Below are 14,612 nucleotides of genomic sequence, written 5' to 3'. Positions count from 1 at the left end.
CAATGCATTATCTTTCAAGGTCCCATAGACCTTTTCAGCAGATGCTGCAGAGTGAAATGACTGGTAAGGGAAAACCCAAAAGACAGTTTACTCTCAAAGTACAACATTGCATTTGTAACTTTATTGATTGAAAGAATACTGTCCAAGGAATACATGTCTGGAATTACTGTCTTAATTAAACAACAATAAAACTTGTGAAACATTGAAAACATATCACAATTACCGCAATCCACAAGTGTTTGCTATCATTCGATTTTGTAGTAATGTCTAGTGTCTTCCAGACGTTGAGCCTTTGGGCCTTCTTTGGCTAATTGCAGGAAGTACCATAATGAGTGAAGATTACGGTAATCACTGCTCCGTCCCTCGAGCATGTGCTCTTAGTGCATAAAAGATGTTGTTTTGGCAATCCTAAATTAGGGGGGGACCTATTTCCATATAATATGCACTAATAAGTTTCCTCTCATCAATACTCTTGATGTTGATTTGTCATTTTGGAAGATGTAACCAATTATATCATATGATTATTGCATAAGACATAAAGCAGAAGCTGTGAGGAGTAAAAAAAAAATTAGGGTGCGCTTGGATTTCGATAATAATAGATGGTTAGCCACAGCAGAAGCAACATACAAGGTACCCCTAGGCCTCTGAACATGAATACAATAGAAAATGAGTGTATGTTGCGAAACAGCACAGCAGATTCTTCAGATAATAGTTCTACAATGGAAACTCAACAGTATTCACACATCCACAAAAGGGTTCAATATTCTTCCAGTCAGGTCAAAGTGTTTTATTTGTTGTTCACAGCCGACACGTGTTTCGACCTATCAGTTGTCCTCAAGGCTGTTGCAAGCAGTCAGAATTACATTAATGAAAAAGTGGGTATGATTACCATATATTGATTCATATAGGTTATGTAAAAAAATCATATCCAGACTATAAGTAGTTCAAAACTGATCAAAACAAATACAAAATAAGAACCACCTTTACATACCATGATATAAGGCAGTAGCAGGTAGGATGGACAGGAGCAGAGGAATGGTATAACAAGCATATTGGGTGTCAATTTGTTCACAAAAATAGCATTCTAAACATCATGCCAATATTGTGGTTGATGATTCAAATGGCGTGGTTTCTTGTCAAAGCCAATTGCATGTTTATTACCCAATGCAAATCTTCATAGGTTGAGTAGTTATGTGTCCAAATGCATTGTCCACAGAGTTGTGAATTCAATGGAGGAAGTGCCAGTGAGAGGCCTGCCGGTCTAGTAAGTTCAGTGAAAAATGTGCTAGTGTGAATTCCAGGGGGTCTAATAGGTCCCTGTCAATGATCAAACCATGTGGAATGAGGTATATAAGGGAGAAATCCCAATCAGCCCTACTATAGTCTGTGAAGCCTCTAGCACAGTGTTAAAGGACCAAACAAATGGTTGTGAACTCACTAACTGATCCATTACCTGGCTTAGATCATTCCTAGAGGGCCGCCAGTCACGTGTGCACTGGGGCGATAGTGTGTCCGACTCACACATCATAAAATGTGGAGTGACACAGGTGGCGTTTCCTTCCCCCTTGTTATTCCCCTTGTTATCTACATCCTCCCTCTATGTGGCGATCTAGGACTACATCAAATATTTTTTGCAATTATGCTGATGGTTTCCAACTGGTTCTAGATATTACTGGTGATTGTGAGAAGGATCAACAGATGTTGAATGTGGTATACCATATGATAAATTGTTGGATGTCCACTAATTGCCTCTGTTTGAAAGACTGAGCTTATGCTTTTTGGCCCTCGGCAGACAAACCAATTTGGATCAGAGATATGCCAACTTTATTATCGATGGCAGCCAAATCAAGCTTGTACAGAAGGTGAAGACATTGGGCACATGCATGGAAACAAAGATAGTTGGCAGCACACCAATCTTGAATGGCAGTTAGGAACACAATGCTTGGGGCTTAACGGTATTTATGAGGAATCCTACCCGGCCCACCATGTCACTGCGACCTGATGAAGGCCATGCACGAGACCCCAAGAGAAGGGCCAGCTGGGCGTGCGCAGCCACCTAAAAAGGGGCGGAACAAGTGAAATGAGGAAGAACAAGTGAAAAGGTGGGTGTTTCGAGGGACATACCACAGTCGAACAATCACGTTGTGCATATGCGCGCAAAACAAACATATTCATGGAATTGAACCGGGAACAGGGAACGCTGGTGCGCAAAAACACCTATTCCATGTGATAGCATGCATAAACATCAATGAGCACACTAACAAATGCATAAAAAGTGTGATCAACAAACATAGATATAGCCATGATGAATGCACCATTTGTTACAACAATCATCCAGGGACACCGCAGGAGGAGGATGGCCAGGGCCCGGATCTTCCACCTAAGGACCATCCTTTTTGGGATGCCTGACGACCAGGTCTATGGCAGTTATAAACCCCCCCCATATCATCCGCGACCTGGTCACGTGGTGGGAAGATGACCTCACATCAACCACTATGTGCTCCCAAGCACTGAGCCCATAATAAGGGGCTCACATTTCGTGTTTTTCGGCCACTGGCTCATTCAAGCAGACCACCTCCATAGTAGGTGGCATCTCCCAGGCCACTCAGTCTCGCTGCTTACACCAGGTGTTGACAATCATAACTGCACATCCTTCTGTCTGCCGGCATATCTATATGCCAGAACACCGACAGAAATGCAAGCAATGGTCCAGGACTTTTATGGGATGCAGCACTTCCCAAAAGTGCTAGGTGCCACTGATTGCACCCATGTTGCTCTGCGTCCACCTCGAGCAACAGAGCACATCTGCTGCAACCAGAAACATTGGCACTCCATCAATGTTCAGGTTGTGTGTGATGCCAAAGTCATCCTTACTGAAGTGTATGGCAACTATACTGGTAGCACAAATGATAGTTACATCTTCAGGCTGTCCCTGCTACACCGGGTCCTGGAAGCTGGGAAGCATGGCTCATTGGTGAGTATGAATGGCCATGTACATTCATGCATGTTCCACACAGACCTATAGACAAGGTCAACACATGACAATGAAAACCAGTCTCACCTCTACAGGGGACAGTGACTACCCTCTGACAATATACATTATGATGCCCATATGCAACCTCAACACACCTGCCGAGGTAAGGTACAACACTGCCCATATTGCAACTCAGGGCATAGTGGAATGCACATTCGGAGTGCTCAAGTCATGTTTCTGCTCCCTTGTCCACTCTGTTGGTGTGGTGCTATATGCACCACCAGTAGTCTGAAGGATCATTGTGGCAGCATGTATCCTATACAATGTTGATACACTGCGTGGCATCCTGGTGGACATTGTGGTTCCCCATCCACACCCACAGGCACACTGCTTGCATATGGCTTGGCAAAGGGCACGTGGAGAGGCTGCACGCACCAAGCTTTTTTCACCTAAAATCCTTCCCCTGTGGAGTGCACACAATCCCACCAAATCCCAGGTGCCATTCAGTGATGACAATGGGCCAATCCACTGTGCCCACAAAACCACCCTGAGATAGTCAAAGTGCAAATTAGTGTGCATCCCTTACAAGTAAAAATACATTTCTTTTTGTGTTTCCAAAAGAAGCACATTAAAGAGGGAGGACACCACTACCCGCATTCCAACCATTTAATGAATTTAATGAAATCACCAATTTGGCACAAAAAAAATCCCATCTGACTAACTAACATACCTGTCAAATGTGTAAGCAGCAATCAATCCTGAAACATCATGTCTGAGCTGCAAGCCATACATGGCCTTAAACATAACTTGGACACAAAATACAACACGCACGAAGACATATAGCTGCACACATGTCCTAGAATGTGCATGAGGCGTACAAACATGTCTGCACTCTAGGCAGGATCATGCTTCACGCCGCATTTCACAGAGGCCAATGTCAGACTGGAAGGCTGGCCACTGAGGCAACTGCCATGGAAGACATAAGCAGATAAGACAAAGCAATGTGACACTGCAAGCAAGGATACATGCATGGTAAATGTAGGATGCAATGTAAAAGTGCAAGTGAATGCAGACTTCATTGTGACAGCATACATTTAGTGCAATTGTGCATTCAATCGAATGCAACAGTACCATGAACCCAGCTGCGGTCAACTAGAAGCTGAAAACACCATGGTGCAGCCTGCATGGGATATGCAAATGAAAACACCAACACCATAAAACGTAATGTGCTGGTACACAACATAGCATCCCAAACATGTGCATCAATTGTTCCATGGCTGTGGCTTGTAACTGGGGCTGCACACCATAATTAGGGGACAATAAGCAAAAAGGCCAAATGTGCTGTTGAACCATTACCCCACAAACATTGCAAGGGATGTGAAGTCTCACTTAGTGCACATGGTCAAAGTGCAATGAGACACACACCAGCACAACCATCAAACACCTTTCACAGGCCACAAACAGGTGTTCCTGCCACCCACTCCCAACTTCCCAAGAAAGGCCCACACAGTTGGAACTCCCACAATTTTGAATATGAAACCAGTGGCCCCACCAATCCATAGAAGCAACACCATGCCCAGACTGGTATCTAGTCTATCCATCAAATATTCTTTCATCAAATTGAAATCCAACAAAATGTATTCATTGAAAGCTATTTCCATCGAAATGTACTTTCATTGAACACATTTGATTGGATTTCAATTAAGGTTAGGGTTAGGGTTGGGTTAGAGTTAGGGGGGTGCCTTTTGGGGTTGGGGGTTTAGAGGGGAACCCCACCCAATAAACAATAAACACTAAAACGTTAATAAAATACTTTAAAGATTTCAGCACTGTACAGCTCCATGTAATGTTTTAACATGAAACATGTTTCATTGAATTCCTATATTTGATGGACATGTTTCGATGGATATGAACTTTGTAATGCAATACATAGCATTTCAAAATATTTATTTTCAGTGCTTTTAATTCAATGCATTTCTTTTTCGATGTATGTTTTTTTTCGACAGAAAGAATATAAACCGCCCAGGCTTATCACCAGAACCACACCCTGTGAAACATGCACCCATGAATTACTACTGGTGTCCCACAAGACAAGTCAATCCAAAGTGTTCACACACAGTCCAAGACTCCCAGCCAAACATGACTAAATTATCTGCAAATGCCTTTCACTCACCTGCACAGGGTACCCACTTGCCTTGCATGATGCAACCCATTGGGAGACACATCCCCTAAATGCAATGACATGCATAGGAACAAGAAAATGAGCATGCACATCCATCACAACACATGAATGGACCCTGAAAATATGCAGTGAGCACCCACTGCAGAAGCACCACAGGGTACAATAGGGTGACAGAACATAGATTGTGATCGCCCATGAGGGCAGCGTACCACAACAGAGAGAGGGAGAAAGAGTGACAGTGAGAGGCAAGGCCAAGTTAAACACATGTCAAGGAGTACACTGGCTAGATTGAGGTGACCAATGACATGCACTACGCCACAGTAGGTGCAGGAATAGATGAGTTGACCAAGGGAGGTAACACAGTGACATGAGTACCACTTAAATAACCATCCTGGCATGGTAGCATGCAAAGCACATATAAGAAATGTTACACATGCAGCAAACATGGAGACCAATGATGCATACTCAACATGCAAGGCAGTGCTCATGCTTTCCTGCTGACTGTTCCAGCATAGTGTGAATCCCACATCACCTTCACCAGGAACTGTGTCTCCAAATTAGTGACAGAAAGGCCAGTACCTGGTGGAGGGGATGGGGAGCATGTAAGTCAAAGGGTGCAGGGTGTATCCCTCAGGACAGCAGTCACCACCACATCACGGATTACTGAAACAACATGGGATTAGACATTACAACAGGCATAGTGAAGTATCATTCACACAGCACACATGTGCGAGGATACACTGTACCCACCTGCACATGTCATCCTGTGCACCACCTTGCAAACATGCAAGTTGACCTCATTATGCATGCCTGCATATCCACCACTGCAAAAGTTATGGCGTTGAGAGGTCAACTGTACAACTCAAGTTAAAAATAAAATTAATATATACATAAAACCTGGAAAAGGCCACTCAAAATTAAAATTGCAAACTTCCTGGCCTGGAGTCAACAAAAGTATCAACAATCAACAACAAAATCAAAAATGTCCATCATGGACCAAGGGGGTAGGTCCAGCCAGGAGGGGGGATGGGCAGGGTGGATGTCCAAAAAATACAAAAAAACTAAAACAAAAATCCCCTGGACTCAGAAGGTGGGAGTGGTGATGGAAGCTCACCATGCAGTGCCCTGACCTAGTCCTCAGTGGCAGCCGCCATGCATGACACTGATGAATACACCAGCAGCCTGAGCCCTTGGAGGTCACTATGCAAAACATCACATGTTGCACGGAGTTCCTCTGAGATTGTCTGCCTCAATGATAACATCTCCTGGCGGAACCATCTTCTGCTGGCTGCATCTTCCACATGGATTGCAGCTCTGTGGGCCAACAACTCACACATCAGGGCTTCCCTGTTTGCCTGACCCTCTGCATGCAGGGATGCCTGCAGACACTGCAGATCTGTCCGACCTTCAGCTGTTGCTCCACCTGTGTTGCTGGGGGGATCATGGTAGTGGCCACCCTATCCATGCCCTCAGTGAAACACTCAAAGGCAGCACCCAGCCGGTGTGCGGAACGCAACATCTGCTGCTCCCACTCGGTCTGCTCACCATGCACACATCCCTCATGTGTGCAGGGCCCACGCCTACCTGATCCAAGGGAGCATGACCCTTGCTGTGATGCCCCTGTCCCTGGCCGCAGTACTGCAAAAATCCCTTGGACATCTGTCTTAGGACCGGAAACCAATACATGGGAGCATGGCCTTGCAGCAGTAACCAACACAGACGGGCATGCCAACACTGACTGAAAGTACCTGACCCCCTGCAGATGCACAGGCTCCAACTGCTCCACCCATTGGTGCATTCACCTCCACCAGCATTGAGGACTGCACATCCAGTTCAGCATCAGAGCTACTTGAGCCCAAAGAGTCTGCAGCACAGCTCTGGATGGTCTGTAGCACCAGTGGATTCTCATGGCCTGCCACACCACACCCTCCACTGGTGGTCTGAAGCACCACAGACTATTCTTCATCCTCTTCCTCCTCCTCTACATCTGGTGCCTTCTCACCTGCACATGGACTGAAAAAGACATGTGGAGTTATGTGCACCATGTCTACAGGAAACATGTGTATCACATTGCTGTCATGCAACAAAATGCAGGGCATGCCACCATAAGAAATACAGCATCCACACACTATGGACAACAAGCTATCTGAGAAAGGCAAATGCAAACTGGCAACACAATTCCCTGCTCAGGGCCATGCTACCAGTTGACACATTGACAACCAACATTGTTGTTAAGAAGTATATTATGGGCCATGGGACTGCAAACTGTTGACTAAGTAAAATGAGCATGGACATGTGGCTCTGAGATGTGCAATTACATCACAACAGGGAGCAGGCCTCACAGCGATTTTCCTCAGGAGCCATTTCCATTGGAGCAGCAGGGATGTGCACAGTCTGCACACTCACTCAGGGCACACCATAAGGTGTGTTGTTTGTCATCTGGGATGTTCGATGTAGCATGGAAGCACCTACTTACATGTGTGAAAAGAGATTCTATACTCTGCAGGTCATGAAGTGTATCTCCTATGTTGGACACATGCACGTCTAACAGAGTAGAGTCACTGACATCAAGGATGCAGCAAACAACTGTGCACTTTGGGGTATCTGCAGATGCTGTGGGGGTATGCTAGTGGTGGATGAGTAATGTCACACAGACATGTTCAATTGATGTACAACACATGGTGTGTATCCACTCTTGAGTAAACTGGACAGGAGTCCATACACAACTTGACATGATTCACCCGGGGAAGTCGTTGCAATGCAGCCAGATGTGCACCACAATTAAACATCTTGGTGATGCTTTACTACACATACTCAGGGTGCTCAATGTTGGACACTCGCCTGATGTGTCCTAGTGTGTCCAGGCCTCCCATGCCTTGCAACTGCTCCAGTAAAATGAATTGCCTCATAGCCTCTACAAGCTCAGTCAGCTCGTCCTCCTCTGGTGACCCCCCTCCAGTTGCCAGAGCAGAGGATAGATTGCCACCCAGTTTCAATCTCGTATGATAGGTGAGATCATTCCAGCGCTTCACTACCTGTGCAGCAGTGCACTTCTCAAACCCTATGCTGTTCATCTCATCCATGAAATGCTGCCAATGCACCCTATGCTGAGCAGGTGTATGTCTGCTCTATGGTTGCTGGACCAGGTCACAGTGGTGACTGGTCACGTAGTCCATGAGGTTTTTGAAGTTCTTCTTTCTCAATGTGCCAGTGTCCTGTGCTGTGTCATGGGGTTGAGCCTGTTCCTGCTGTGCAGGCGTTGCCTTCTTGCCACAAGGTGTTGATGCCACCCCTGTGTGGCTGGGACCACTCTGGGCTCCAGAAGCTGGAACACAAGTGGCCTGGGGCATGGCATTACCCCCTGGGGCTGGTGCGGCTGCCTCTGCAGCATGTCCTTAACCCTTTCGGGCTGGGACAGCTGCTTCCGCAGCACATCCCTTACTCTTTCAGTCTGGGGCAGCTGCTTCCGCAGCATGTCCCTTAACCTTTTATGCTGGGTCAGCTGCTTCTGCAGCATGTCCCAGAACCCTTGAGGCTGGGACATCTGCTTCTGCAGCATGTCCCTGACCATGGCCATGTCTGCCCCCTTTCCCTTTTGGGGCCTTTCCATTCATGTTCCAGGTGTAACAGAAATATGGAAGGCACACCAAGTAATTGTCCTGGGCAATTTGTGTGAGGGAGCAGGCTATGTGATGGAAAAATTAGTTCTGAGGTCCAGCAAGGCTCAAATGTACCGCAGGTATCATAAACACATAGGCACCCAAAAAGAAAAAATAGATGCGTACGTGATACCAGGAAAGTTTCCGAAAATAGAAAAAAGCAATATTTGATACTTAGTGGCACCCAGCAACACAATGAATGCGTATGCCAACCCCTGAAAGCAACCAGAAAGGTAAGAATAGTGGTACGCGATACACAGGTGCACCCAGAGTTGAGAAAAATACATACGCGAATCACTGTTAGCCTTTCAAAAATCAAAAGTACATGCACATATGCGTGGAAGCAAATCCCCCACCAAAATGAGAAGTGCGAATGGTCCCTGAAGTGAACGGATTGCGTGGCACCCCAAAATATGCAGTTCTTCACTTTTTGGTCCCCTCCCGTTCACACACACATTCAAAGTTGCTTCTACAAGTACTAATGTATCCCCGAATATGATGTGCTGAATGCCTGCGCGCAACATGTGTCACGTGAGTTACGCACTGAGGGTCTTTCCTCGGATTTCACTTGTCCATGCTTTTCTCATTATTTACACGCAAAGTCATTTCACTATGCTCAAGGCTGCCATCATTGTGAGACATTGAAGACCCATGCTCCTGCCTCCTTTATATTTTACCTGCCACCACCTGGCCTGTGCTGCCTCCATCTTTGCAATCTACTGCTGCCTGCACAATGTGTGTGCCTGCTGCCCACCTGCACTGCGTTTGGAGTGCCTGCTGTCCAGCCATTGCCTATGCTCTAGCTCCGGACTTTTGACCACCTCAGCTGCTTTGTTGGACTCCCACCGTGCCATTCCACAACCACTAATCCACAGCCCAGCTCCATGACCACCTTGCCCACCCACACCTGCCTCAGGGGTTGCCATGCCTGCACCATCATCATCAGAGCAGAGTAGCAACCCCTTGGCAGCAAGGCAGAGGGCTAAAAACGTCAGCGCCAGAGAAGTTGACATCTTGGTGGCGAAGGAGGGCCTGAGTTTTCTCAGGGTGCATCTTGGGCTTCTGAGGTGAGGCACGCAATGTTGCTGGGGTGCAGTCTGGGCTTGTGAGGGAGGACCCGCATTTTTGCTGGGGTGCATTCTGGGTTTGCGAGGTGAGACATGCAATTTCGCTGGGGTGTAGCCTGGGCTTGTGAGGTGAGCCATACCTTCTCACAGGGGTACTGGATGGTGGGCCAGGTGTGGCGCAGAGGCTTGTGTCATGTTGGTCCTGATCCTTACTTGTTGGTGTGCTTGGGGGCATGTTGTGGGCATTCCTCCAGCAGCTTGTTTTTACTTGCGCGACGGCTAGTAATGCATCTTTAAATCCATGAAAAAGCGTGAACACTTAAGACGTCCCATTATGCAACTGCACCCTGGGCCTCTACATGTGTGTTATCCTATTTTATTTCCAAATGTTCTCACTGGAAAGGGGTTGGGTTTGCTCAAAATGTGCACTATGGGGCAACTTTCAACATTCTTTCCAGGGCCTCTTTTGGTTCCCAATCCACCCGTGGTTATCAACCAGGAAATGCGTTTCCTCCCTGCATGAAAAGCAACGGGGGAAAGAAAATGGTACCTGTCTAGTAAACACCACTTCAAATGGTGCTTTCAACCTCTATATGGGTGCAAAACAGGAGAGCGATTAAGGGAATGAGCCAGATGATCTATATAGTCCACGTTGCAGGAATCCACCTTGGTTTACTGATTTGGCCAGACTAGATCAAGAGAAAAGAGGCTAACAACAGAGTTTTGAGATGTGCTGTTCTAATGGTGTTGTGACTATGCACTCAACCATCTACCAACTGAAGTGGAACCAGGCAATCTAAGGATGTGGATTGGAGTTGGTGAGTATGTGTAGAGGCAGATAGTTTTTTATAATATAGTAAGAAAAACTGTAAGAATATATGCTTTAAGCAAAGTAATTTTGTGACAAACTTTGAGTTTACTGGAATGGAGGGCGAGAAGGCCTGAGTTGCAGAGACGGGGTGCCTTTTGGATAGGCTGTCAATAAAGTCAGGCTCTTTTGATTATTTGTTCCAGTAAAATACATGGAATCCATGGTAATTCTCTAATATTAGAAACTTTGAAGAGGATTGACAAAATAAACAGAGACTCTGCAGGTGTGTTAGAGACTGTAATTCACATTCTAGAGTGCAAGCGGCACTTCACTGTTATATAAAGGCAATTGTGTAGACAAAACCTTTTTTCCATATTGTGTCAATGCTGTCATTATCAAACCTAAAGAGCTTTTGTCAGTTATTGTCACAATTTTCAACCCCAAATGCATGTTACAAAATCCTGCATCTTCAACTCAATGTGTCAATGATTGTAACAATTGTTTATATAAGTTAAAAACCATTTGTGAACATTTACATACTAATGCAGTTTTTTTGCACCTTTCAAAGGCCTGTTGTCTAAGGCTGTGTGTGGTGTTGTTTTTCTTTTGCAAAGGAATTTGTTTTCCCTGTTTTAAAGGATCTAAATCCTACTGACCAAGTCAGATATTGCAATAACAGCCAGCCATCACATAACCTCTTTGGTCAAACTGATTACTGATTTTGTTATCATCACTCTGGTGCCGAAGGTGGATGAGTGAACCCTTAAAATCATATTAAAGGCATGGTCTAGTAAAAAATGTTATTGTCCCTACGGGTCGGCCATGTTTTTTTATGCCTAAGTGGCTCGATTTTAGAAAACTTTCCTATGGACCTTACCCGAGTTTTCGTCCATTAAACGCACGCGAAAACAAGCACCTAGGAGCCGCCATTTTCTGATAATCCTATCTTTTCCCCCATCGCCCTGGCTGACCTGCTTTTGCGGCACTAAATCAATTCCCCCGCCCCTGAGCCTGACATTATCAAAACATTCATATTCCCTGCCTCTCTCCATGACGTTACTGTGCTGCGTAGGCAAACGCGCCCAGTCGTCTTCTACGCGACTCCACACAGAACCCGGAAACCAACACAAACCATCTCACAACACAGCGCGCCACAATTCGGAATATGAAACTTTACTTTAAAATCAAACAGCAACACGGTACATTTGGTAAAGTACATTTATTTTACATTAAATGTTTAGAGAATATTCAGCAATTGCCATATGAACTCCGAAAGCCATCTGTATCCGCCATGGTACACAGGGTGTTGCTTTTCGTTAAAAGAAGCACTTTGGAAGCACGGTGAACCGCAAGGCTGTTCCGTCAACTAGGCACTAGTCCATCGTAAAGGTTGATATGTTGCTTCTAGCCACCAGTACAGCGTAAGGGCATGTGGGCCCTTGGCGATCGTCCCATAAAATTGTCAGTGTGCTTCAGTTGTTCACACAAAGCTGCAGGTGTCTACTGTAAAAGCCATCTGCTGGTGTCTCAAACCGATGGCAGTAGCAGAAGGGGAGCAAATACCTGTTATGAAAACAAAAAAAATTATAATTAGCCTCGCCAGCCGATGTTCATTAATATTACTTATTTTATTTATTACAGCCGATCAGAAACTATTTACTTGCAAGGATAGTTCAATCGAGTATGTTCGGCTCTAAAATCAATGCAAAAAGTAACAAAATAAATCGAAGCCAACACACAATGATAAACGACAGTTAGTCTACATGCATGAGGAATGATATGATATATGATATGGCATTTGTAACGCGCCTATACTCAAGTGTTTCTAGGCGTGATGAGGCAGGTGGGGAACAAGGGCAGACAGACAATGATCCTACTAGGCTGTACATGGTTAGTTGAATATAAATTAAATAATAGGGCCAGTTGGTGGCAAGTGCAAGGTAAATGCCGTGAAAAGGGGCCTGAAGGATACAGTGACAGTCCCGTAGTGCAGGTAGGCAGTGCAGGGAAAAGTGGCTGGGCCAAGGACCGAGATCGGTGAGTCCAGTGGACCTGCATGCCCATGTGCCCACTACGAACACGTTTTACTTGCTTTTCCTAGCTCTTCATTCATTCATTTATTCATGCATCCATTCATTAAATCTTCATTCCGGTATAAAAGCGTGTAAAGATTTATTTACATTATATTTGAAATTTCCATTGTGTCTCTTCGTAATGCAGTCTGTAAAACGGACCGTGCTCTTGACAACGATTTTTCGTATACTGAACTAAAATGAAACTCAGTCTAGTTTCTGAATTTTCTGCCTTATCGTCTCTTACGTTATTTTCGGCATGGTCCCTGTCTCAAGGTCAAAAAACAATAGACTCTTATACTTCCAGTGCGACTTGTGGGCCTCACCTGGGCGCTGTCCTTCGCATTCTTTATTTGCAACATCACGTAGTATAGGCATCTGTGAGAACTTGAAGTTTAGAATCCGTCTATGTAGTGCGCCTCAATGTGCAAATGTGAACTGGCTTCTCTCCCAAATGCCACGGCCCACTTGGCCGGCGCGTTCTAAGTGCCCCAATTTTGTCCCCGTTGTCTGCGAGCTTTGCAGCCCAAATTGAGACATTGAATTTTTGGCGGAAGGTCAGGGAAAGTATAAAGTATAAAGTACCACAGGAGTTGAGATAAAAGTGAGATTTATTGTTTGTTTGTTTGTTTTATTATTTGCAATACGCAAGCCTCCCCTCCGTTAACAGTGCACAGCATTTACATTTACATGAGATGAGACATGAGAAAAATATATACATACACATATGTGAGGTGAATAGAGAGAATTTAAAGATGACACCCAGCTTGTTTGCCACCCATGATGGTGAAGGTAGGGGTTAGGTTTAAAGGTACACTGTACAATAATATTTATTTACAAAAAGACAATCGCATTGCAATTATTTAACTCGGGATTTGTACTTCACAATCAGCTGTGCTTCGGGTGGGCATGGCATAGTCGCAATGTTCGGTGGCAATGGATCACTGCTCTGCACAGAAATGTCCAAAATTCCATATCTGTGCTTCTATAACACAGCAACAATAAGGCCTTTCACAAAGTCGAACTGCATTTCATCATAGACTGGTTTGATCACCCATTGCTTACTTCGTTTTGAAAACACCTTAGTGTAGCGAGGCATCCTTACTTTACCCCTAGTCCTCGATTGTTCACGTCCGACATTGATATTATGGGCCAAGACCGCTAGTAGAGTGCGATGTTTCATGCCCCGAAAGCTAAAATGCAAGCGCTTTGGCCTGTACTTTAGGCACATATTGTGGAACACCTCCAAATCTCCTGTGTGACAGAATTCTGTCAGTCCTCTCAAATCTCTTGATAGAGTTTTGTCGAAAACAATCTTCTCAATGGCTTTGTGTGTCGGTGAAGATGGAATCAACCACTTCTTCTTCCGTGCCTCCTCTGGGGACAAAGGGCCATGTTCACATTGGTGGAAATGTTCATTTGCTGTCCAGCGGCGAACGTTGGTACAGTGGTGCATCAGTGACTGCCATTTTTCAAGTAGTATTTCCACTGACACCTCACAAGTTTTTGAGCTCCACCAAAGATGGTTGGTGATAGAATGTGACCACTGCAAAATACTTTCAAAACCTTTTTTTTTCCCTGCAGCCCAGATTTTCTTATTGATTGATTTAGCAAAATGCCATACGTCAAATTGATGTTTAATATGTGGGAACTGCTCTCTCATTGTCTTGGCAATTGAAACGTGTCTATCCGTGGCTATGAGGTCGATGTGCATTCCCTTGATTGTAGATATTCCACTGATTTTATAAATCCTAGTTTCTCCATGGCCACTGATGATGTACATTGTGTTACCTGCACGACCACCAAACTCACAATTTTCTTACTATCCATGTCCTGAAAGTGGTAGG

Source organism: Ambystoma mexicanum, chromosome 6q (genome assembly GCF_040938575.1).
Source record: "Ambystoma mexicanum isolate Mex_15411 chromosome 6q, UKY_AmexF1_1, whole genome shotgun sequence".
NCBI classification, from domain to species: domain Eukaryota; kingdom Metazoa; phylum Chordata; class Amphibia; order Caudata; family Ambystomatidae; genus Ambystoma; species Ambystoma mexicanum.
The sequence above is the reverse complement of the archived record's forward strand: the minus strand, read 5'-3'. Positions refer to the sequence as shown.